The 25,951-nt window shown below is 41.1% G+C and overlaps 1 pseudogene; it reads left to right on the top strand.

Annotated features, from left to right (window-relative positions):
* Nucleotides 1–411: 411 nt before the first annotated feature.
* Nucleotides 412–25,285, top strand: LOC117558433 (annotated as a pseudogene).
* The last annotated feature ends 666 nt before the right edge of the window (nucleotides 25,286–25,951 follow it).

The following is a 25,951-nucleotide window of genomic DNA, read 5'->3' as shown; positions in this document are numbered from 1 at the left end:
TATCATATTTTTCATATGATCAAAAAGTGGGGGTGCAAAAGCACACGTTTGCTCCCCCAAGGTCAATTGTGGGGATGCACCTGCTCCGCTTGCTCCATTGCTCAAGCGCCCATACCATGCAATGAATGAAGGGAGGGGTGCTCATTCTGTCAAACATAGTAACAAGCACCTGTTTGTTTCTTTTGTGACGTTTTTTTTAAATACAGGCAATTATACTTTTGAGTCATCTACATTAACTTACTTTAGGATAATAATAAAACCATATTAATAAAAAGATAATAATAGTGTTCTCTGCCCCCCCCTCCCCTCCCCTCCCCTCCCAGTGCTGGGCCCTTGGAATCATCCTAACCTCCCCCCCCAGCTACTCCCCTGCATAGACACACATACACACACAAACACTGCCTGGTCACAAGACGACCCAACAGCTGTCAGCTGATTGACATGATCACATTTCGAGTAGTGTTGGTTGGCCTTTAACTGTGGCTTGAACTCTCAAACACACTCGCGAAAGTTGATTAAAGTAGGAGTTTAAAATCTTTCCCTGTAAGTCTAAAGCGTGTATTGCATTAGGCAACAAGCTAAGTTGTTTGTGTTGTACCTTAGCCTTTGGGTACATTTGTTGTTGTTTTAAACTTCCCCTCCACAAGCTAAAAGAAAGCAAGCTACGTTAAATTAAGTTGGCTACTGACTGTGTTAATGTTTCACTCAGAAGCTTTGTTCACCTTTACTGGTTGTGTTAGCATCAGTTAACAAACGGTTTTTTGGTCTCCAATATCTGTGACAGCCGTAAAATTTGCATTAGCTATGCTACGGGGCCAAAGGAGGTGAAGTGGTGATGGAGGCAAACACACTTGAGGAAAAGCTTCTCCTCTACGCTAAAGACGGCAGTTGTTCTCATATTCAGAGCCTCCTTCAGTCGAGAATCAACCAAAGCAGCTCTCTGAACATCAACTGCAGATGTAAGTATAGAGGAGATTAGCCATTAGCCGTCGACTAGCACTGCTGTTCTTCTTCAGGTATGAGGATCATGTTCCTCACTTCCCCTGTGTCTGTAAAGCCAGATCTAAAGCCAGTTTAGGATGGACCCCCCTCCACCTGGCCTGCTGCTCTGGACACAGGGAAGCTGTGCAGGAGCTGCTTAAGGTGAGATGTGTTCATATAACGGTCCTTTTGTTTGTTTCTTGTTTTGTGTTGTCTTTGTGTTTTGGTTTACCTTTTTTAAAAAAGGATAATAAATTAAACTATAGGCCTATTGTAATCTGTTCATGGATTAGTATAAACTTTAAGATTTAAAAAAAAAACCTTTATCCTACTTTCTTTTTCATTTTGCTTTTCATTGTTTTGGTATTGCATTTCCTTTTTGCCCTGGAAATGACCTTTTCAAATCATACTTTGAAACTTGAAGTATGTGTGTACGTGTACATAATATGTGTAGGCCTATGTGTTTGTATACATAACATTTTGTTTATTTATGTGTGTTTTTACTTACATACATGGAAACCAACCTCCTAAGTTTGTAGTTAAAATGCCGTAATATTTGGATCCTTGACCAAAATAGTTAAAAACTGGATGAGTAAGGGGAGGGCTATTTTCATAATTAGCTCTGCTTTCTGCCCTCCCGTTTCTTCTTATTTTGTTTTTGATTGTCTGTTTCATTGATTGTATGTTAATATTGAATTAGTAGAATTAAAAAAAAAAAGATAAATATTATCTCCAGTAAGTATTTACAGCCAGTTGTATTTACTACATTTACCATATTTGCAGGCAGGTGCTGATGCAAATTTGCAGAATACCATGGGTGACACACCTCTACACAAAGCAGCGTTTACTGGGAGAAAGGTAAACAAAATAATAATATTGAGTGCCTTGCCTGCCCATTACTATATAGGTGTGCCCTGCTTTATAACTTGTGAGCTGAATTCACTGTCTCAGACACCACCAGATAGTATTCAAACTTTAAAATGATGACAAATGATGGTCAGATGTAAAAAAAATTCTCTGCTTAAAGGAGATTGTTCTCTTGCTGCTGCGGTATGATGCCTGTTCCAACATAATCAATGGAACAGCTCAAATCCCTAAAGATGTGACAGAGGATGATGAAATCATTACAATGCTGGAGGGTAATTTTTTAAATGCTGATTGCTTCTCATTACTGTGGATCATCTGCCTTTGTTCTCAAATGGTGTTTGATTTGTGCAGCTGCAGAGAGGAGAGAGACAAGGCGGTGGGAGGAGAAGCTTCTGGAAGCAGCCAGAGAGGGGGACATCTCCACTCTGTCTAAACTGGTCTGACCTTTCTAAGAATTTTGCAGAATATATTACACTTGACAGCCTCTTTCTTGCTTAAAGAACGTTTCACATTAAACCACTGCCTTGCACAGGTTTTGCTGTGTTTTGAGATTGAATGGGTTATGCTACAGGTTTACATTAATATTCCAGATACTGGTCACAAAAATCCAACATTTTAATATAATAATGTCTGATGCTTTGGCAGAATGGTAAAAGATTGAATCATAGACAACTAAAACAATATATCATGTGCATTCTTTACTGAATTGTTGAGCAGACCTAAGCAGATTCTCCAGAAAACCAAATCAGGGATATCATTTTACTTTTCTTTCTGTGGTTTGTATCACTGGCTTAAGGTGGACACTCAGTTATACATGTTGAATAAGTATATCAGCGTTTTATGCTTTGTTAAATTGCTTTCTGCTGTTCCCCTGTCTTCTGTTCTTCAGCTCAGTAGAGAAGAACCTCCAGATATTCACTGCAGGGACTCTGTGGGGAACACTCCCTTACACTGTGCCGCCTACAGGGGGCAGAAGCAGTGCATTATAAAGCTGCTCAACTCTGGAGCCAGCCCCAGTATTAAAAACACCCATGGTAATTAATCTCTTTATACTCTTACTAATACATTTTTAGTGCATAACGTTTAATCTGGTCATTTTGGAGTTAATATTTCTTCTTTTTTTTAAATATACATTTGTGTAAATACTACAGTAGGTTCTATTAGTTTTGTGCTTGGGTATTGCAACGTAATTTATTGCATGGCTAACTTTTGCAGACCAGAGTGCTTTAGACCTGACCCGCAGTGATGAACTGAGACTGATTTTAGCAGCCTATCAAGTCAAGGTACGTGAAGATAAGTCGTTTTTCATTTTTCAGGTAATGAAGTTTTCCTTTTGAAAGAAAATAATGAAAAATATATAAAGGTTAAGGTAGTGCATTTCCCACCCCTTACATTTAATAGGAGCAGGGCATTTTTGTGATCATCTGGCATCTCCTCTTTCACAACCATTTGTCAAAATCTAGCTAGGAAAAATCTCAGTTTAATAAACAAATATCCAGTAAAAATAACTAAGTTCCTTCACATCTCCCAGAAGATTAAACATTTCAAAATTGGGTTATCCACGAGGGAATTTCTGACTGAGTCTAAATTAATTATTTCTAGCACCTTATTATGTGTTTGTATTTTTCTCCTTATTGCTATCTTACTCTGGGCCAAAATAAAGGTCCACACAACTATATTTGTTCACTCTCCTCTTTCATATATTTCTAAATGTGTTCACTTGAGGTCTGGTGGCTGTGGAGAAAAGCCTTGCAAGTCAGCCGTCATTGTATTTTCTTCAATGTGTAATATACTGTAATTGGCACAGCTTCACTGCAGAACATTGCTTAGTCATTGTGATGAAGAAAAAACTAGTGCTTGTCTACTAAGAACATTTCATGTATACACTTCTGACATGATGCAGGTTTTACTGTAATACAAAAGGAAAACTGAGTTGAGTGTGTCTGGTCTTAACAAAACCTCTTGAAGCCTGTCAATCAGCCTGTTATTATTTTTTCTCCACAAAGGATGAGAGCAGTGGGGTGAAGAAGATTGAAGGCCCTCTTTGGAAGGTACCCAGATGTTGAAGTGTATTCTTTTTCTACTTCCAATATGTCAGGCAATGATTCTTTTCAGACACATTTGATGGTATAGACTTTACTTTTTTCTTATTATCAAATCAAATTAGGTTTTATTTATATAGCACATTTTAGCCAAAGTGCTGTACATGCAAATAATAAATAACACATTACTACAATCGCAAACAGAAGACAATAAATTATGCCACACAATAGCATTATTTTATATTTAAGAAATTTCTCAAAACCCTTTTTATTCTTTGTTTTGTATATAATGACTTGTGTCATCTGTTAGTTTATTTTGAATATTATCAAAACGGATTAAAAAATATATTCAAACCTATATGTTCTATAATATATTGAACCATTTATATCTTCTACTTTTGCAAAATAGTTTCTGATTTTACTCCACATGTCTCTGACAGAGTTCACGCTTTCTTGGATGGCGATCCCACTGGGTGGTCATTGAGGATGGAACGCTCTCCTGGTATCCCAGAAAGTAAGATAACTTTATGTATGCCAATTGTTTAGATAAAAAATATATAGTATAGTTTTTAGTACATTATGTATGCTACTGTTTGTCATGGTAGAAGTTTCTCTCTAGCTGCTCCTGCTATCCTTGATTGGTTCTGTGTTTTAAGCTACATTTAACCAGACGATGCCTTGTTGCCTGCAGTGGCTGTAATAAAAGTAAATCCAATTTTCTCCAAATAAATATTTTTGGAGATGCCGACATCAGTAGTTCCCAAAGCATTCAGGGAAACTGGAACTTTAAACAGATTCTACATGTGTACTGTTGGTCAATTAGTTCAGTTGTATTATACAGTGTGTCTATGTGCTCTCTCATTTGTTTCTTTTGTTCAGGGCTGATGCCCTGGCTGGTGTCAGAAAACAAGGGTGTAAGTCTCTAACAAAAGCCTACTGCATGGTAAGTAGTAATTGATTGAACATTCATGACTATACAAGAATGCCCCTTGGATGTTTCCGTTCTGATGACATGGTGATGTTTGACAGATCGTGCAGCAAGAGTGATTGTAAGTCATTTAATTGTGTCATTCTAGGTCAAACCATGGGATCATTGCTTCTTCATGCTTAAGTGTTTTGATGACACTGTACATTATTTCAAGGTCTCCTCAAAGACTGATTCAGTGGCAACAAGAAAAGTGAGTTGATATTCACCTTCTGTGCTAATGCAATATCTCTTCTCTGAACAATCTGACTGATTTGTCTAAGTCAGTTGTGTCCAAACCTTTTTCACCGAGGGACACATACAGAAAAATATACGAAGGGCTGGGCCACTCACTAGAGGTATATTGCCTTATAAGTTAGCAAAATTATGCTTGTGAATGTTGGCAGCTCATCCCTTAAAACAGAAGCCTCAGATTGATTATAAAAAGGAGAAATAGGAAGGGTGTATTTCAAGCTTGTTATGTAAATAAGTTATTGGGCTTTATTCTTATCAACTAAGATATGTTAGAAAATGTTTCCAACTTGAATTGACTGAATTTATTTGAAAAGTGGACTTATTGACACATGAATACTACTGTGTAATATATTTTTACATTTAAGAAGTACAATATAAGACAAGCACAAGTTTCCTTTTTGTGGGCCATATTTCATTATACTTTTTTTATTTGCTGAGAGCCGAATCAAAATGGTCCGCAGGCCGCATTTGGCCCCCGGGCCGTAGTTTGGACACCCCTGGTCTAAGTGAATCCGAAAGGGTGGACATTTGTAAATATTTCTGATATTTGTGCACTTAGAGATGGTTAGATGCATTTGAGGCACATTCATCCTACAGCACTCGCCACTGCACCCAAGAAGAATTGATCATCGATGCCAATGGTTGTGCTGAAGAAACAGTGAGGAATCTGTCACAAGCCCTTCAGGTAAAATAAATGTCAGACCTTTTTTAATCAGGTGTTTTATAAGGTGGCAGTGGGAAGGAAGCGCTATTTTTAAGGAGGAGGATTCCAATAAGTGAGTGTCTCTTTTGTCTTCTGCTCTTGCAGGCAGCCAACGCTTCCCAGCAGAAATTGGAGAGTGAAATGTCAATATTTCTCTCAATGGTGAAGAATGAGGAGAACAGTGGTAGGAGTCCTGGAATTGTTCCCGTATTATTGTTGTTAATTCAGTGTCCTTTTATTTCCGATAATTTCATCCTAGTGCTGAAATGATTTGATAATTGATTATTTAGTAAATGGATAGAAAAATGAATTAAAAAAACTATTTTGTGAGACGAAACCTTAACCTTGCGATTTACTTACCTGGGTGTCGGGTCCTTTCAAGGGGCTTTAGGATAAATGTGAGTGGAAAGAACGATAAAGAAGGTAACATTTTAGTGACGTTTTTTCCAACTTTTATCTAATCATTGTTTGCGGGGGAGGTGCAACTCGATAAGGTTGAGAACCACAGCGCTTGACCTTCTGAGTTTATAAACATGCTCAACCTTTATGACAGGGTCACAAATAGGCATGGATATAAAATGTCACGAGTCGTTTAGCCTTTTGCTAGTTGACACAGTGACCTAACCCCTCACTCTTTAATTGATCTTTTAGCATGGACACATAAAACATAAATCTGTTTTATTGAATGAGCAAATCGTTAGCCTGTTGATTGTTGGTCTTGTAGACACCACTGTGATTTGTTTAACCCTATTTTCTGACATATTGTCACGCCCTGGCTCAAGGACGGACAAAAGAAGGAGACCACACATGATTAATGTCCAATTAAAGTGCATTTATTTAAAGAAACTAAGTTAACTATGAAGTCAGTTAATCAGTAATGTGTGTAGTGTGTGAACATGCATCAGTATAAAACAAACAACCCAAGGTCCAGTAGAGCCAAGCAACCCAAGAGGAGAGAGAGTCTGACTGCTCAGGCACCCATACTTGTAGCTGAGCAGTCAACCCAAATTAGGTGTCAGCAATCTCTCCTGATTTGGGGAGTGGCTAACCAGGGACCTGAGTCTAAGGCCTAGGGGCCGTCACACCTCCCCCCTTAAGAATGAGGTATCACCTCAGAACCTGAAACAAAACAAGAACATTAGACACAACATGTTCTTCCAATTCATAAATCCGAGTAGCACATTTAAGAGCACATAAAAACTGCATTATAAGCCTATCAAAAGGGATACTAGGCAAAGAAGGAACTATGAAAAAAGGTACATGAAGTGACTACTGAAATTTGCACAAAACCCGCAATCATTACAGCCTAACCCCAGGAAAAGCAACTACTGCTGCTTGGTGGACGAAACAGGGAATGCCTGTACGGCCAAAACTTCAAGAAGAATGGGACGAAGCTCCCCTTGCCTGCCCCACCTTACCCAAAGATGTAGCTCTCTTTTGCATACTTCCGTGTGTTACAAATGTTGCACTCTGACCTTCTAGCCCAATTGACATTGCCACATGTTTTGCACTTCCAATCATTTAAACTGAAGTACCTGCTCTTCCCAGCCATAGTTTTCCAACTATCTGTTCCTCCAGCTTTCATCATCTGTGCCCTCATGGTTTTCTTCCTGCTACATCTGTAACGACTGCTTCTTCTAGCAAAGTTCATCATTCCATACTTATCAGAACAAAACCAGTCCTCGCCTCTAACATGAAAACTCTTTCCTGCAATGTTTATTTTGTTACCCCTGAATGGCTTTGCATGATCTGGCCAAACACGACCACCTGCCAGGTCATTTCCCAAAATGATGTCCACTCCAGTCACGGGCAACTCTGGACGAACACCAACCTCCACTTCTCTCTGGACCAAATCACAGGACAGAAACAGTTTATGAAATGGTTTGCAGACCAATCCCTCTAACTGGAACACAGCGCCCCATGTCTGAATCTGGAGAAAAAGGCAAGATGGCCTCCCTCACAAAAGTATTCAAAGCTCCTGAGTCCCTCAAAATCTTGACTTGAACTTTCTTATCACTCCCAACTAGAGTTACAAAACCGTCAGACATAAACGGAGCATAACCCGAGTCAACCTCTGAGATATCAATTGCCTTACCCTGCATTTGCAATGGAGCCAAGACTTCTGTTTCACCAACTTTGGGATTATGAATAGTTGTAGCCAAACCAACTGAGTTCACATGAAAATTGTTGCTTTCCCCCTCTAGCAAAGGACATTCTTTTTTCCAATGACCCTGTTGATGGCAATAATGACACACATTTGCATTGCTTGTGCCATTAGGATGCTGTGCAAACTTTGGGGACAAAGATCCTGCTTTCTGAGATTCATTCCTTTCATAACGTTCACCAAAGATGCGCCTGTGCGTCAACACATACTCATCAGCCAGTATTGCTGCCTCCCTAGGACATGTGACTTCATGTTCATTAATATATATTGCAATGTTCTCAGGGACAGACTGTTTCAACTGCTCCAGAATTATTAAATCACATAACTGATCCAATGTTTGTGACAAAAACAACAAATTAATCAATGCTAACTCAGTTGTAGCCCAATTTATCTGCACTGAACATGTATTATTTTTATTTTGTTCTTGAAACAGCACTGCCTGCCCCACTTCTACTGAAAGCCAAAGAGACCAGTGAGCTCTCCAGTGAAACCTGTGCTGCTCTCCATCTGTGCCTTGAACTGCTGTCAAAACAGGAGGAGGTACAGTATAGGGAACCTTCCATCTTTCTAAACTAGCCTGCATCAGCATGTGAACTAACAGACTCCACAGATTACAGTTTCCTTTGGGGTCATACCATTCCTGACACACAATGAAATGCAGCCAATTAAACAAAGGTTAGTCGAATATGGTGTATTGTTGTAATTATTGTTTTTATGCACGTGAAACAGTGTTATCCTTGTCATGCAGAAATGTGACATTTGTGACAATTTGCAGTCCACTCGGCTTCATTTTCATCTCATTGATACCCATATATTCACCAACGTGCTCGGCTCCTATTGGCTGAGTAAATTATATTGAATGATTACAAAATCCTCAAGCTTCTCCCTTTTAGTGTTATCTCCCTCATACGGATCAGGCTTGAAGTTTGTGTGTGTCCCTGTCCAGCTGTCCCATCGGCTGGGCTGTGTCCTTGCTGTAGAGTAATGGAACAGTGAGGTAATCAGTGGCATGACTCTAGGAAGGACACCGGCGAGATCCGCTTTTATGCTTGGGTCTGCATTCAGCTTGCAGATCAGTGTTGATACACACATACAGTCACACACCCTTGGACTTGGTTCCACACACTCCCGCTCTAGGGAAAGGCTGTGCATTGAGCGGGGGAACTGAAGCGCGTGCATATTCACAGGCTCAGCTGGAGATACATGCTTTCACCCTCACTCAGTGAAAATACACGCTTGCAGGCACACTTTCACATGCCAGAGCATCCAAACTGAGGAGCAAGAGGAGACAGTGACGGCACTCTCAACCAGTATCTGCACAGGTACAAACCAAACAGTTGTTCTTCTTGTATCTAATCTGTTTTTTTCATTGTTGGCTAAGCAACTGGCTGTGCTTGCAATGGGCTGGTCTTTGATGCCTCACTGTAGCGTGAAGTGTTTGAATTGATTGATTCTGATGTTTTTAGTGGCTTTGATTTGATGGCTGATTGTTGAGCGTTGGCATATTATGCGTATGGTATTCATCAATATGCGGAAGTCATTATCAGGTATGTCATGATCTGAATTCTGAGCGTTAAATTGAGCATATTTAAAGTGGTACTGAGCATTACACTTCTCATTGATTCTTTTTACTGAGACCTTCTCATTGTGTAATGAGTTCTGTCAAAGCAAAAGCATAAAGAGGGATATATTATATTTTTGTGTTTATTTAAAGTAACACTTCTAACCAGGCTGTAAATCATTATAACACAGCAGCTGTCTTTTGTGTTTCACTGTAATGTATGATGTGTACTTTGAAAAAAACTATTAGCAAAACAGCAATTTGGATTATAATTGTATGGATTCCCATATCTACAGGTGTGTGTATTTGTATTATAAGGTGAAGATGTCATAATTTCCCTCAGATACAGTCAAATGCTGCTTTGGATCAACTGGATATAACATCGCACAACAATGCCCAAATGCAGCATGTTTACACAGTGATGTGTACATTGCCAAACCACATTATGTGAGTATGAATTGGCAACAGCTGCTGTCCTGTCACAAGGAATAACTCGGCACTGTTATCACAGGGAGGCTGAGAACATTTATGGCAGCCTTCATCATCCAGAAATATCTTAACTATGGACAGACAATTAATTTCTGACAACCAGATTATTATAATGAAAAGGAAATGTCTTAACAAGCATGCTATATCCACTAGTGATCTCATGCTAAACTGGTTCTACTAGATGTACTTATTGGATTATATTTTCTACACTGCTGTGATTGGCTATATTAGGCAGTGTTAACTCTAATCCCCCATTAGCATTGTCTGCCACATATCCTTTCTGATGCTGCCACTTAGACTGCAATGTGTTGTCGACACAGTGCATAATGTACCGTACAGATGTACTATGACGTCCGGGCATATGTGATATAAAGAAGCATGTTTCAAAGGAAATGCAGTGTTCCCCTTCGGTGAGTATCTGTGGTCTGACCCATTTCAGCTGCAAGGGAAGAAAGTGCCAGTGAGAGTGCCACATTTATACAGTGCATACTGGGCACAGTTTGACTGACTGGTTGGTGACTGTACGAAATGTAAAGTGGAGAAATCTCTGCTGCTAACTTGTATGCACACAACGCAGATTTATAAGCCCATCCTTTCTTAGTGTTTCTCAGGCACCTGTCAAGAAAACAAATGGAGGCTTCCAGCTTGAAACCACTTAGTGGTGACACGAAGATACACATATCTGTCAGTTTATATTGCTCTGAAGCCAGGAGAGTGGTAGAACATTTTTTTTCCTAAGCTGTATGTCATAGCTTTCTGTCAACAGTCTGTAAAACACCCTACAACACCTTGGGGATTTGAAAAATCACAAAGTACCGTTTGACCTTAACATCAACAAGTATCGCCACATGGGTATCTGACCTGCTGACTGTCATCTCTCACCCAGGATAGACTTCACTGGGCACAGATAAATGTTCCTGTTGGTCCCTGCATTGCCGTTCTTCTTTTCCGGGTCATACGAGATCTGGAAATGTTTATTCAACCGTATCTCAACTCATATCAGAATCTGACCTTTAAAGCCAATGGTGTGGATGTACAGAGAGAAACTTGGGATACAGAGTTTTTCTGTATAATTGGTACTGTATTTCTCGATTTAAAATAGTTGTACTGTAGTTGCTTCCAGGCAACATATAGTCATGTACAGTTTGACAAACAGTTACATATTTCAGTACTGTGTAAAGCTATAATAATGTGCTTCCCCTCTCAGTAGAGAAAGCTACATTTGAAAACAAAGACAATGCTCTCCCCTGTGGGGTGTTGGCCAAGGAGAAGCTTCCCTCCCGGGCTCCAGCGACAGAACAGCCTCAGCAGGGCTTAAAATAGCGCTGTTTGTGTTCAGGCAAGAGGATGCTGGGAGAATGAAAGAGCTGGCTGGGATAGTTACACAACAAAGTGTTCTGTTCCTGGAAGGGCTTTTAAGCCAAGTGCCTGGGACAGGAAGTGTTAACACCAGCTCCCTAACAGCAGACTCATTTAATTTACAACCATACGTTTAAAAAAAAAGAGAGAATTTAATTATTGGGGAGGCATTCTATTTTGTGAAATGTGTCTCATTAGCAAGAGCTTGTTCCTTGAAGACTTGCACAACGACTTAGAACAGTATGATAATACTGCTTTTCCCTAGATGTATTTTTTCCCCATGATAAAAATCCAATTAGTGTCCATACTTTTTATATAGCTGTGTGTAGGACATATCTCACAGTTGGAGGAAAATATATATTTTTTTGTGGATTTCTCACATTTAGAATTGTATTTATGTATTTTATTTAGAAACATGACCTACAGGAGCTAAACATAGAGCATAGGAAGAGTGAGGACATGACTGCAACAGTGAAGTTTCTCCTGGACTGCAGGTGCCAGGCAGCTGTTGAGTCTCGTGTTTATGAAGCTGCTAATGAGCTTCTCTCACAGTTACAGCAAAGATCTTATTGCGACGTTAAGTCTATTTTCGGATGGACTTGGATAACTGTGATTATGTGTTTTTGGATACATTCCGATATTCAGCTTTATATTAATATCAACTTTAGCACATGGACCAGAGCTGTTTTATTCTCTGTTGCTGAGTTAGGATCTGTGTATTGTTGCACGTGACATGAGTCATTCTCACCTTTGTTTACTGTATCTATGATGAAGTTGTGCCGAGTGAAGTCTACGGCACAAAAGGAATCAGGTCTACAGAATGTATTTCAGGAAAGTATTTACATGATAAACCCTTAGCTTGTATTTGTGTGACTCGGATCAACAATGCGTGCATTTAAACCGATCAATATTTATTACCAAGAGCTAGATCGTCAGCCTTGAAGGAAAAAACAATCAGCAAATTGGTTGATATGCCCCTCAGAGTTTTCACTTCCTCATCCATCATGTGGCCTGATCTCGACCACAAGAGTCTGGAGCTCTTCATGTTCCTGAAATACAGTTTGAGCTGCTGACAGTCACTCAGGGCCATTTGATGTACTCTTTTTATGGGAATATCACAGTTAATATCTTAGAAATGATCTGTGTGACCTTGTTGATCACATACAATATTATCTATAGTGATAAGGAGGAAGGTGATAACCTAAACATTGTCTCCCCCATGATGGTTTAAACCAAATATCTGAAAAGGAAATCAGTGAGTTAGAGTAACGGGCATGAATTCTAACCCTACCCTCGAGCAGATGCACTGGCAGGTGTTTCTCTTTGCATGGCTGTGCACACAGCTGATAGTAATTCAGGCAGTATAAGAGATGAGGATAAACTTCTTGTCTTCAAAAGAAGACGTTTGCTCTGCTTTGCAGTCTCAGATTTACAGTGTGATTTACAAGCTCCTGTTTCTCTCAGCTGCCTTTCCCAAGGTGACTGAGTGTTTATAAACCGTGGAGGCTTTCCTCTATCTTTACGAGCATAAATGATTGGTTTCTTTACTTTGAGAATATTTTTTCTCTCCTTTTATATTAATTAGAGATGCATTGAATTCCTAAATGTGCTTTTCCAATTTTTTAACAAAAGGTGTGGTAATAGCGATTATCACATGTTATGTAATTTGTGCGAGCATCTGTGGATTTTGGTTGACTCTCCCGCCTTCTGTTTGGTTAGCAAAGGACGTACAACGGCAGCGTTAGACAATAGGAAACACTCAGCTGGTCTGTCCCTCAGTGGCCTGGCTCAGGTTGCCATGAAGGGACACTCAATCCTGGGCTTCAGAGCTGTCCGAGACTGGGGTGTTTGGTTCCGACTGGAGGAAACCAGATATGTGGGCAGGGTCAGAACAATGACCTGAGAACCACAAAGACGCACACACTGGCAGCTAGATAAGCAGATCAATACCTTCATATCAATCAAACCACCAGTCAGTCACAAATCTGACAGATTTTCCATGACAAATATACTGCTCACATGTTAGAGCGATATATAAATAAGCATAATATATTGAGTGTGTGTCTGTACGTTTCATCTGTTTGGTGGTCCTGTGTTTTCAGGTGTGGAGCCTGCAGTTGGAGCAAGAGGAGGAGAAGAACAAAGCTCTGACGGAGGCTCTGGAGACCTTATCAACCGACCACTACGAACTCAAGTAGTCTCTGAGTAAGAGCAGGAGGTCGTCCACCCTCAGTACCCTCACTGAAGATGACTTCTATGACGCTGTGTCAGGTGAGATACCTGGAGTGTTACTGAAGTAAAGGAGTTAATATCACTACTGGAGTTAAACTAGATCAGTACTTTAGTATAGTATATCTCGTTCTTCATACAGTTGCATGGCCACGTCGTGCTCATTTCTCTGATTGTAAAGCTCCCAAGGGTTTTCCTAGTGGGTCCCTGTTTTGTTTATTCAGGAAAAGGACACACATTTCTGCCGATGGTTTCTCCTTTTTCTGCTGTTTAACAACTGTCAGCAGTTAGGCAGTACAGCGCAGAGAAGTAGGACAGGGAAGAAGAGTGCTGGTTTGCAAACATTGATGTAAACAATGCACATAAACAAATAAATAATCTGCTCTGCAATTCTTTAATGAAGAAGGCATTTAATAGTGTCAGTGAAAACTATTAGAAAAGGACATTTGTATGGTTATAAAAAAAAGAAGCTCCACAAGGTAACTTTAATAATTGTAACTGTAATTACATGTACCTCCAGCAATGCATGTTGTTCTTGCTTTGAACTTCTTCAGTGTTTCATTCTCACTTAAATAAAATAATAATAGGTTGTTAAGAAATTAAGCTTCACTGTGCTTACAGTATGTGTGTATTTGGTTGAACCCAATGACACTCCTTTGGCACCTTATCTGTCTCTTAAATTGCCAAGACAACACTGCCAATATCCGCTTCTCTTCTACTGAGAGCTTATGAGCTGGTGATTAGCCTTACTGCTTTAGTTTTTAACATAAGTATTTGAATCATTTTCAAAACAAATGTACAGTGCTCCACTGAGATCCAACATCTAGTTTCAGGTGGCCTGTGGAATTGCTAGTCAGCTGTTCCTAAGGCTGACTTCATCTCTGGCTACGCCTCCCTGCAGTCTCTGGATTTCCTTGCTCTCACTGAGACCTGGATTACTCCATCCAACACATCCACCCCAGCAGCTCTCTCCACTGCATATTCCTTCTCCCATACACCCAGACCCACTGGCAGAGGAGGTGGCACTGGTCTCCTGCTCTCTCCCAAATGGAGCTTTTCCCTCTTCAAGCTACCTAACTTCACTCCTTCCACCTTTGAATTCCATGCCGTCACAGTAACCCATCCTATACAGTTAACCATTGTTGTTCTCTACCGTCCACCAGGCGCCTTGGGGGACTTCTTGGAGGAATTAGATAATCTCCTCTCACACATCCCTTCCGCTGTACTTCTCGGAGACTTCAACCTCCAGACAGGGAAGATAGACGAACTAACATCTCTGTTAACCGCCTTTGCTTTCTCACTGTCTCCGTCCCCACCGTCTCATAAAGCTGGCAATGTCCTTGATCTCATATTCTCAAGGAACTGCGCTACTTCTAACCTCTCTGTAAACCCGCTCCACACATCCGATCACTTCTTCATTTCATTCTCTCTACCCCTTTCCAAACATAACAAACTAATCTCTTCTCATCCTGCACTTGTCCGCCATAACCTTCGCTCCCTCTCCCCCTCTACCTTTGCCTCATTGGTGCTCTCAGCCCTCCCTTCCTCTGACTCGTTCCAACTCCTGCCTCCAAACTCTGCTGCAGAAACTCTCCTCTCTACTCTCTCATCCGCTCTGGACTCTCTCTGTCCTCTCACATCTCGGCAGGCTCGTCAGTCCCCTCCTGCTGTCCCCATGATGCACTGCGTGCTAATAGAACCGTCCTTAGGGCAGCAGAGCGGAAACGGTGGAAATCCAAACACCGTGACGACCTCCTAACCTATCAGGCTCTCCTCTCCTCTTTCTCTGCTTCGATCTCTCAGGCAAAAAGCACTTTCTTTCAAGATAAGATCCAATCTTCCTATTCCAATCCTAAAAAAATATTTTCCATCTTCTCCACCCTCTTGGACCCTCCAAAAGCCCCTCCCCCCTCCTCACTTCTGTCAAGCAACTTTGTTAACCACTTTGAAAAAAAGGTTGATGATATTCGCTCTTCTTTTTCTGACTCACCTCTACTCACCGCTGGGTCACCCTACCCTCCTTCCACCAACACACTTACCTCCTTTTCCCCTCTCTCTCCAAGTGAGGTTCTTACCCTCATTACCTCTGCCCGCCCTACCACCTGTCCTCTGGACCCTATCCCTTCAAACCTCCTTCAGACTATCGCTCCTGATATTCTACCGTTTCTCACCCATTTCATCAACACTTCTCTAACTTCTGGTCACTTTCCAAACAGTCTCAAGGAGGCAAGAGTAAACCCTCTCCTAAAGAAACCCACTATCAACCCGTCTGATGTTATAAACTACAGGCCTGTCTCTCGCCTCCCGTTCCTGTCTAAATCACTTGAACGCGCTGTCTTTAAACAACTCTCCTGTTATCTCAATCAGAACAACCTTCTGGATCCGCACCAGTCTGGTTTCAAGGCAGGTCACTCCACAGAAACTGCTCTCATTGCTGTCACGGAGGAACTGCACACTGCCAAAGCATCATCCCTCTCCTCTGTCATCATCCTTTTGGACCTGTCTGCTGCATTCGACACGGTGAATCATCAGATCCTCCTTCACACTCCCCAAAAACTTGGAGTTTCAGGCTCTGCACTTTCCCTCCTCACCTCATACCTGAAAGACCGTACCTACAGGGTGACTTGGAGAGGGTCTGAGTCCGACCCTTGTCAATTAACTACAGGGGTCCCTCAGGGCTCTGTTCTTGGTCCCCTCCTCTTCTCCCTGTACACAAACTCGCTCGGATCAGTCATTAGCCCGCATGGTTTTTCTTACCACTGCTACGCTGACGACACCCAATTAATTCTGTCCTTTCCCCGCTCAGAGACCCAGGTCGTCGCACGCATCTCTGCTTGTCTAGCTGACATCTCTCAGTGGATGTCTGCTCATCACCTCAAGCTCAACCTTAACAAGACTGAGCTGCTCTTCCTTCCGGGAAAAGATTGTCCCACTCTTGACCTAACAATCAACATCGGCACCTCAGTTGTTTCCCCGACTCAGACTGCAAGGAATCTGGGTGTGACCCTAGATAACAACCTGTCCTTCACTGCAAACATCGCTGCTACAACCCGTTGCTGCAGATACACGCTTTACAACATCAGGAAGATACGTCCCCAGCTGACCCAGAAAGCGACGCAGGTTCTGGTCCAGGCTCTCGTCATCTCACGCCTAGACTACTGCAACTCCCTCCTGGCTGGTCTACCTGCATGTGCCATCCGACCTCTGCAGCTCATCCAGAATGCAGCAGCTCGTCTGGTCTTCAACCTTCCTAAATTTTCCCACACCACTCCGCTCCTCCGCTCCCTTCACTGGCTTCCGGTAACTGATAGAATCCACTTCAAGACACTGGTACTTGCTTACCATGCTGCGAATGGATCTGGCCCTTCGTACATCCAGGACATGGTTAAACCGTACACCCCAGCGCGTGCACTACGCTCTGCATCAGCCAAACGACTCGCTGCACCCTCGCTGCGAGGGGGACCCAAGTTCCCATCGGCGAAAACACGTGGGTTTGCTGTCCTGGCTCCAGGATGGTGGAATGAGCTCCCCATTGACATCAGGACGGCAGATAGCTTGCATATCTTCCGGCGCAAACTGAAAACTCATCTCTTTCGACTCCACTTCGAGCGATAGAACTATTAACGAAGCACTTTTATACTAATAAAGGACTGGCTTATCTAAAGCCAGTTGAGTAGCACTTGAAATGTTTGGCTCTATGAAACCTGATGTACTTATATGATTCTGTTTTCTTCAAGGTTGTGTCTTCCTGGTCGAATGTACTTATTGTAAGTCGCTTTGGATAAAAGCCTCAGCTAAATGTAATGTAATGTAATGCTAGCATGTTTACCATGTGGAGCATATACATCAGCAACATCTATAATGGATTCTACAAAGATAGCTTCTCCCCATGGTGATTATTTACACTAGACTTCCTTCTACACCATGTTTCTGCACTGACCAGTCGGAAATCATTGCATTATTTATAGATGTCTCCCGAGTTATCCTCTAGCCAGACACACTGACTGTACACTAAACTGTGCACATTTATATTTTCACATGTTAAGATATAAAACCTTGATGACTGTTTAGAGACTACAGACATGCAGCTGTTGTGTCTTTAGACACAACACACTATCCTCTCCTCCCCTTTGTGTCACTGACAGTACCTGTAATGTCCCTGGTGGGGGAGGAGTAGCATCCAGAGAGCACAGAGCAAACAATGTGGAAATGAAGCCTCTGTGTGGCCTCTCATTGGAACACAATCCTCAGGTGGGGTTTGGCTGGCAGCAGGGAGGAGGAAGTTGGAGAGCAACTCGAGCACAAGTGCTTATTTCGCAGACAGTGTAGTGCAGCTTTCCGAGCCGGCCACTCGAGTCCGTGTGTGTGTGTGTGTGTTTGGCATGACCTGGCATCTGCCCCCTCTCATCATCCCACAGAGTCGGAGCTCTCGGTGAGCGGCTTCCTGTCTGTGGCCAGTCCTTCCTGTGAAGAGGACGAGGGCAGAGACGCCCCTCTTCGCAGCAGTCTCCGCCGTCCCAGCGCACTCAGGGGGCCTACCGGAATGTCAGGGGAGGGTAACCATGGCAACCAACCCGCCCAGCAGAACGGAGTGGAAAATCAAAGGTGGGACGTGCTCCAGTTATGATGTCATGCTTGTTTTCTGGATTTAAAAGATGGCTAAGGGACAAGTGGAAATACAGAATGCTCTTCATACAGTACAGCTCATTCACTGTTTATTATGTGCAAGGCTTTGTTTAAGATGATATTCACTACTGGTGGCTGGATTTAGTAGTGTATAACTTTGAATTGAAACTAAATTGAATATCATACATGTGACTTTTTAGTATGTGTGCCTGATGACTGGTTGCAGATCTCAGTCAGCAGGAGGATAGGCAGGTAAAAAGGCACAGTCGGTGTAATGAGAAACCAGCTTTACACGCCGCTCTGTTTTTCTAGTCAGGTGTTTTTGTTTGAGCACCCAATCCACAGAGAATAGCCGGGTTTGTTTTTCCTGACAGATCCAACTCTCCAGGCGAATAATCAACGTAGTGCTTGGTGATTGGCGTGGGTTTTCTTTTTCATATTCCCGTGAAGATAAGACAATCTCTTTCATTTCCGTGGATGCTGATTCTGGCTCGACCTCTCTTCCTTAATCCAACAAGTGATACATGAATAATTCAACAAGTGCTGGCTCAGAGTTGGAGGAAAGGGGACTGGCTGACTAGCTCTGTGTGTATACTTGTGTGTGTTGTGCATTAAGGATTTATGAGGTGTCTGTTTATTTGGAATTGCTCCTGTCATTCAAAGATACAGCTGTCCCTGTTTGCCTGAAGATGGGTTGTACAACATCTCTCTGCTCTCCCTTACAAAGACTGCTTACTACAGTATACTGTTTAGGATAATGGATAATTGGTCTGCATTTATCAGTTGGCTCTTTGGCTGTAAGATCTGAATGCTTAACATGTGGATATAGCATGTCCATGTGTATAGAAAGTCCTTTCTCACTTTAAGTTGGCCTGTGTTTCAGTTTCAAATGTTTTGTGAAGAGGAACACAAACTAGGCCAGACGTAAAGTCTGCCATGCATCACCGCGCTGCTCATCCCACAGATAGAGCAAACCCCCACTCCTAACCTCTCTGTTTATTTAGCTGAAGTAATGGCTTTTATTTGTGTAGTTGCTTCCACACACTTTTAAACAAGCGCACCATCTGCCTCCAGCAAGCATACCTGTAAAACACTCCTCTTTACAGCTGTTAGCAAGGCTGGAAGATAAACTCAACAACAGCACAGAGGATTTAGTGCAGCAGCAAAGGCTTCATATGAGGGAGTAGAAAAGCAGTTGTGTGTGTACTGCGTGAGTTAAAAACGCTCAACCACAATGAATCTAAAGAAATGCAAATGTTGATGTTTTTGAGCCAAGTTTCACATGAAATACCAATTTAAGGAGTGTATCTTATAACTGGTCTTGTAAACCAACACATGCCGTTGTAAATCCACTCATGTGTATTGCATGAGGCTTGAAAAGGCCAGCTGAAAGCTCATTAGCTTACAGGTGTCAGGTGACTGTGTATCCAAACATCAGTTCAAGCTGTGGTGTCTGCTTTTAAATAGTGCAAGCAAAATAGTATTGTTGTAATGGAAGTAAATTATTTTGAGTGTGGAGGAGACCAGATGTCCTATCCTCAGATGCCAGTTTTTGCTGTTTGAATTTTACACAAAAAGTAAACAAACACTCTTCTTCGTTAATGACATTTTCTCTCAAGGTTGACTGTATTCTCCCTCTCTTTACAGAACATCACTACCGGCTCCCATGTTCTCCAGGAATGACGTCAGCATCTGGAGTATCCTGAAAAAATGCATTGGCATGGTGAGAACAGACTATTTTCCTTAGGCAGATTTACCCTTATATTTGTTGTGCTTCACTTTACTGTTGAGCAAAGTAGGCTTGGAGTACCTTACTAAATTGCTCTTGTACTTCCTCCCTAACTTATGGCTTTGGGAACATAGTCATTAATATCAGTGTCTTCAAGTCCTAAGGGAGCGTAGTCCTCACCCAGTGCCTGCCTGCAGTTAATTACATTTAATAATGTCTATTAATGTTTTATTCCCCAATTAAATGTGGCTAATGATTCATGAATACGCAATTGAGAGGTTAGACGGATAGATATACAGACATGGGGTACGCATAGTTTGTGAAAGAGTGCAATCATGTGGTTGTTGTGTAGAGATAAGTTAATTATTCATTGTTTTACCACTTTTTCCTTTCCTTGTGTTTGAAATCACTGCATTTGGTTTGTGTGTGTATAGTTGTTGCAGTTGAGTGTTTGAATAGATAGAAAAGTCAGTTTGCAACACAACCAAAACATGTAATATAACTGTGGATGTTATGAGTATACATACATCCAGATCTCAAAAGACCTATTTGTTGGTCATAAAATGGTTGTATTTAACAGTATTTCCACGTTTCAATGATCCTGTCTTCTCCAACATATTTTTCAGGAGTTGTCAAAGATTGCCATGCCTGTGATATTCAATGAACCTCTGAGTTTCCTCCAGCGGTTATCAGAGTACATGGAGCACACCTACCTCATCCACCAGGCCAACACAGCTACAGACTCCGTTGAGAGGATGAAGGTACTGCACTTCAAAGTTTATACAAAAAATAGTGTCAGCTGTTGCTTATCATTAAAGTTATGTTTTAGCTCTTTTCCTAGTATATTTGTTGTCATTGTCAAAAATTGAATGAGTCACTTGTAATTTGGTTATAATACACCAGTGCTCTGTAGTGTGTTGCAGCGTTTGCTGTGTCGGCAGTAGCGTCGCAGTGGGACAGGACTGGGAAACCCTTCAACCCCCTGCTGGGGGAGACCTATGAGCTCATCAGGTGAGACAATGGAGTCATTGGTACCTTCAATGCACAAATGTTTTATGGTTCGTATTAAACTAAACATTAATTGAAGATTTATAACATAACAAACTCCTCCCTCTTCTCCATCAGAGACGATCTGGGCTTCAGGTGGGTGTCGGAGCAGGTAAGCCACCACCCTCCAGTCAGTGCCTTTCATGCTGAGGGCCTCAAAGAGGATTTTGTCTTCCATGGCTCCATCTACCCCAAACTCAAGTTTTGGGGTAAAAGTATAGAAGCTGAGCCCAAAGGACTCATCACACTGGAGCTGCCCAAGTGAGTGCACAGTTTAAAACTGCTTTACAAGTCTGCCCTGACTCCTTTTTGAATGAGTTTCATCTTTACCTTTTTTGCAGATATAATGAAAGCTACACCTGGACAAACCCCACCTGCTGTGTCCATAACATCATTGTCGGTCAGCTTTGGATTGAGCAGTATGGCAGTGTGGAAGTGATAAATCACAAGTAAGAATGATTCCCTTCTCTTTGTGCTTCTCCTTTTGTCTGCAAATGCGTTCTCGCCTGGTGAATTTGCATGCACAGAGACCGGGGTGCATGAGCATATTCTTCTCTAGTCTGCGCTCTACAGTGGGGTGTTGGTCTACTTTGAGATTCAGCTTATTGATCATAGAAGCAGAACTGGGACACTTGCCATCAGAATAGAGGAGCAGGATAATTAAAGTTTGAGAGCCTCAGCGCGCAGAAGGAGAAAAGTGAAAGAGAATTGGTAAACAGTCTGTCATTCTGTGGCAGGACCGGAGAGAGATGCAGCATGATGTTCAAACCCTGTGGCCTCTTTGGGAAAGAGCTACATAAAGTGGAGGGATTCATCTTGGATAAAAGGTATCTTCCTTATTTGTAATTACCTTTTTGAATTTCTGATGTTTAGTATTGCCTGAAAGCAACGTGAATATGACAGTTGTGTCTTATGTGATTTAATCAGTTTGTCATATCAGTTTTACTCCTCAAGCTTTCAGAACAGTTACACTGAACTACATGTCAAATATCAAAGGCATCCAAAGCTGTGTTTTTATAGCATTTGTTCTTCGTACGTTTGCAGCAAAAAGAAGCTCTGTGCAATATATGGCAAATGGACTGATTGCCTTTACACAGTAGATCCCGCTGCCTTTGATGCCCACAAAAAGAGTGACAAAAAGAATCTGGATGAGAAGAAGGGGAATAAACAGGTATTGCATTGTATTGCTTTAAAAGTCTACTGTTTTCTGCCTCTTGTTCTGGGTAAAACGTATGTCTGTGTATCTCTGTTACCCCAGAGCAGTGTGGACGAGGAGCCGGAGGAGGTTCCTCCACCTGACGCTGAGACGGTGACGGTGATCCCTGGCAGCGAGCTCATCTGGAAGATAACGCCACGGCCAGACAACTCTGCCAAGGTACCGGAGACAGGACAACAACACTATACTCCGACTTATGACTTTTTTGTGATAAATAATACTTAAAATAGTATTTGACTTTTGACCTTTTTATTACATACTGGACTTTTTGAAGTCTTTTTTGTTATACTTTTTTGTATGGCTTTCTTTACATCGTAAAACTATAATGTTAGGACTTTTGTATGATGTGGAATCCTATATGAAGTATTGAATTGGATGTTTTGTGATTTTCATGTCTTGAAAAAACAGTATTGTTTCCATAACGAAAGATAAAAGTAGAAAATCTATTGAAAAGTCCGGAAATGTGAGGAAATCCTGTATGCTGCTGCACATCCTCTGACAGTTGAAATGTTGTGGTAATATATTCTCTCTTGCAGTTCTATGCATTCTCTTCCTTCGCCATGCACCTAAATGAGTTGGAGAAGAGCATGGAGGGAGTTATTCCCCAAACAGACAGTCGCTTCAGACCTGATATATGCGCCATGGAGAATGGAGATATAGGTACATTGTATAACCTAGAATGAGGCCATATTACTACATCTGCTTAAATACCTTCCCTGGTGGTATTCATGTTTCTAAATCTATGCCTTTTTTTTTATAGATTTGGCAAGTGCAGAGAAGAAGAGACTTGAGGAAAAACAGAGAATGGCCCGGAAAAATCGCACCAAATCAACAGATGAATGGAAAAACAGGTTAGTTAGTAAATATGATGTTGTGCGCTCATTGCCCCATTGCTATTTTATACACTAATTTCCTCCCTGTTGTCTTGTGTTATCAATTATGCCAACCCTGTATAATAATTGAGAAGGAGCGCTGCACTTGGTCCAAGGTTTGGTTTAAGCTTGGCTTTTTGCTTTGTGTTTATGTGAAGTGCTGCACTACACCACCCTCCCCAGGATAACATATGCAACTACAGCTGTGTGTTATTACTCTCATACATTTCATTGGAATTTAGTTTGAACAAGGAGGACTAGTATAATTTTTGCAGTGTTGTGATATTTGTGTGTTTTTAATTTAGTCTGTGACTTTTAAATCTATTTGCTACCTCAAAGTGCTTTACTCTTATTTAATAGATGTTTATCATTGTTAAAACTCTGCAGGTGGTTTCAACAAGGACCTAACCCTCACACCAAAGCTCAGGACTGGCTCTACTCGAAAGGCTACTGGGGGAGAAACTACACTAATCTGCCTGAAATCTACTAATATGTAGAAAATACACACAAATTGCATACAAACGGATGTCTTCTTTTACCATCTTTGAACTTGAACTGCTGTACTGGGGTTCATGCAAGGGCTCCATTCGTGATGCAACTATAGAGTGGTGCAGGAATGAATCCTTAAATCCGTAAATGAGTTGGCTTTGAAAGTTTTAACATTTCCAGGTCCTTTGTGACAAAGTCAATATGTTTTTTTTTTAATATGCTTTTGGTGACTTGCTTTTGATATAAATGACGGAGGTTGGTGATTAACACTAGTTTAAGATATTGTACTGTTCTGTTGCTCTACATAAATACCAGGCTTTAAGCTTTTACCTGTCTTTAAATAGGTGGTTGCTAACAAGTGGCTAAATTAAACTACTAAACAGCATCACGCCAAACACTAGTCTGCCTTTAGCGTCGTGGTGGTGACCTCAGCTATGCAACTGTGTAGATTGTTTATAGCCTTACGTTAGCTATGGTCTCCTGGCGGTTGAATTTATGCCTCAAAAATAGATGTGGGTTTAAGTTGTTAAGATTGTCTTTCTGAACAATACGTGTCCTTAACCTTTTGTTTGTCACTGAGATATTTAAGAGTCTAATCCAAAGCCTGATAGACAAATCCTATTGACTTCTTATTATGGGATTAATGCAGTGCTAACTTTCAGGTCGGCCTAAAAAAATGCGTCGTCCCTGCACCACTTTAATATCATGGAGTTCTTGCAGAACACCAGGTAGGGTTAAACAATATGCTTCAAAAGTCTGAAGGCAACACAGAGACATTCTTCGATGTGTGAACAATGAAGCACAACAACATTTTCTTATTTATTGTGGTTCATGTCCACTTGAGTATGGTAGAGGCATGTATTGGAAAAACTAGAATGTATTTTAGAAATATGTATTTATATGTTAAGATAGATGGAGTGCAACCTTCATTTTGTTGTTTGTAGATAACTCCTGCTGGTATTGGAAACAATTTCCTTCAGTGCAGAATCGCATGATGCATTTTGAGCACACTGATAAGCGTTTATTTAACTCGGACACTGCTTGCATACTATAGTGCAATGAGGTTTGCAAATAGGCAATTTGGAAACATTCCCTATGTTTTCAATTTGTAGCTAAATTAATGGTGCATGTAATTTGACTAATTTAACAGATTGTTTTTCGGTGTCCTGCAATCAGTTGTAGATCTGTCTAACCGTTTCTCTGTGAATTTAATAGCAAGGAAATTGTCACCACATCCAACAAGAATCATATCCACTACCACAACAACAAAGCTTTTTCAATTAAATAAATGTTTAAATATAATATCATTAAGTCCTTAACTATGTATAGATGTGTATAGAGACTAAAAGCGTTGCACATAAGTCTACCTGACTCTGGACACAGTAGCACTTTTTTCTGACTATACTAAAGCAGGGACGCTGGCTCTGCACTTGTGAAACGTGTGTGTGTTTGTTAAAGTCTTGCCATAGTTGATAATATTTAGCTATATCTATTTAAAATGAAACTATGACAATAAACGCATGTGCATCACTATAACTATGCAAGCCTTACCCTCACAATCAAGCACTGAATATTCCCTTTCTAAAGTTGTGGATAGCTACTGTAGGTTCTAGGTGTTTTTCTGTTATTGCTCTTTTGGGTATCAGAACATCATTTCTATTGTTGCTAAATAAAAGCTTATTGTTGATTGAACTTTTTTGGTTTGTACTATTCTTCTCATGCTTGCTACAGTAAGCGTTATTGACATTTTACAAGGTAATGTCAACCCCACTGTCTGGCCTACCAGACATTACTGATGTAAAGCACTTTGAACTGCAATCCCCTGTATGAAAGGTGCTATACAAATAAAGTTATTATTATTATCATGGGCCATATCCTACTTATTACGCCCCTGGCGACCAGTCATGACATTTGTCTTGGCGATTTACAACCAAATGATGCTTAATGCTTTCACAATTTATCTTTGCGGCTGAGCTGGAAGCGACAGCCAATCAGATCCGTTTATGCAAATCTGACAGTTCAAGCGCTAGCCAATCAAACCGCGTGCAAGCTGGGAGAACCAGATCCGCAGTTAATTTCTATATTCCACAAAAATGGAGGATAACTTAGTTATTGCGGTAGTAAATCACCCGGTTCTTTATGACCAGTCCCTATTTACTTACCGGGATACAAACCGGAGGAACCAGGCATGGGGGGAGGTGGCAGAGGCAGTGGGTGAAACTGGTAGGTTTTCGCTTGTTTGGGGATTTTATATCCAGTTTACTTCGTTGCTAGCAAGCATAGACAGTATCATTAGCCAGCATGGAATGTAGCATAAAATAGCACCATAAACATTAATCTCATAAATGTTCAAAAAAT

Source organism: Gymnodraco acuticeps, unplaced genomic scaffold (assembly GCF_902827175.1).
Source record: "Gymnodraco acuticeps unplaced genomic scaffold, fGymAcu1.1, whole genome shotgun sequence".
Lineage (NCBI taxonomy): Eukaryota > Metazoa > Chordata > Actinopteri > Perciformes > Bathydraconidae > Gymnodraco > Gymnodraco acuticeps.
The sequence above is the reverse complement of the archived record's forward strand: the minus strand, read 5'-3'. Positions and strand labels throughout refer to the sequence as shown.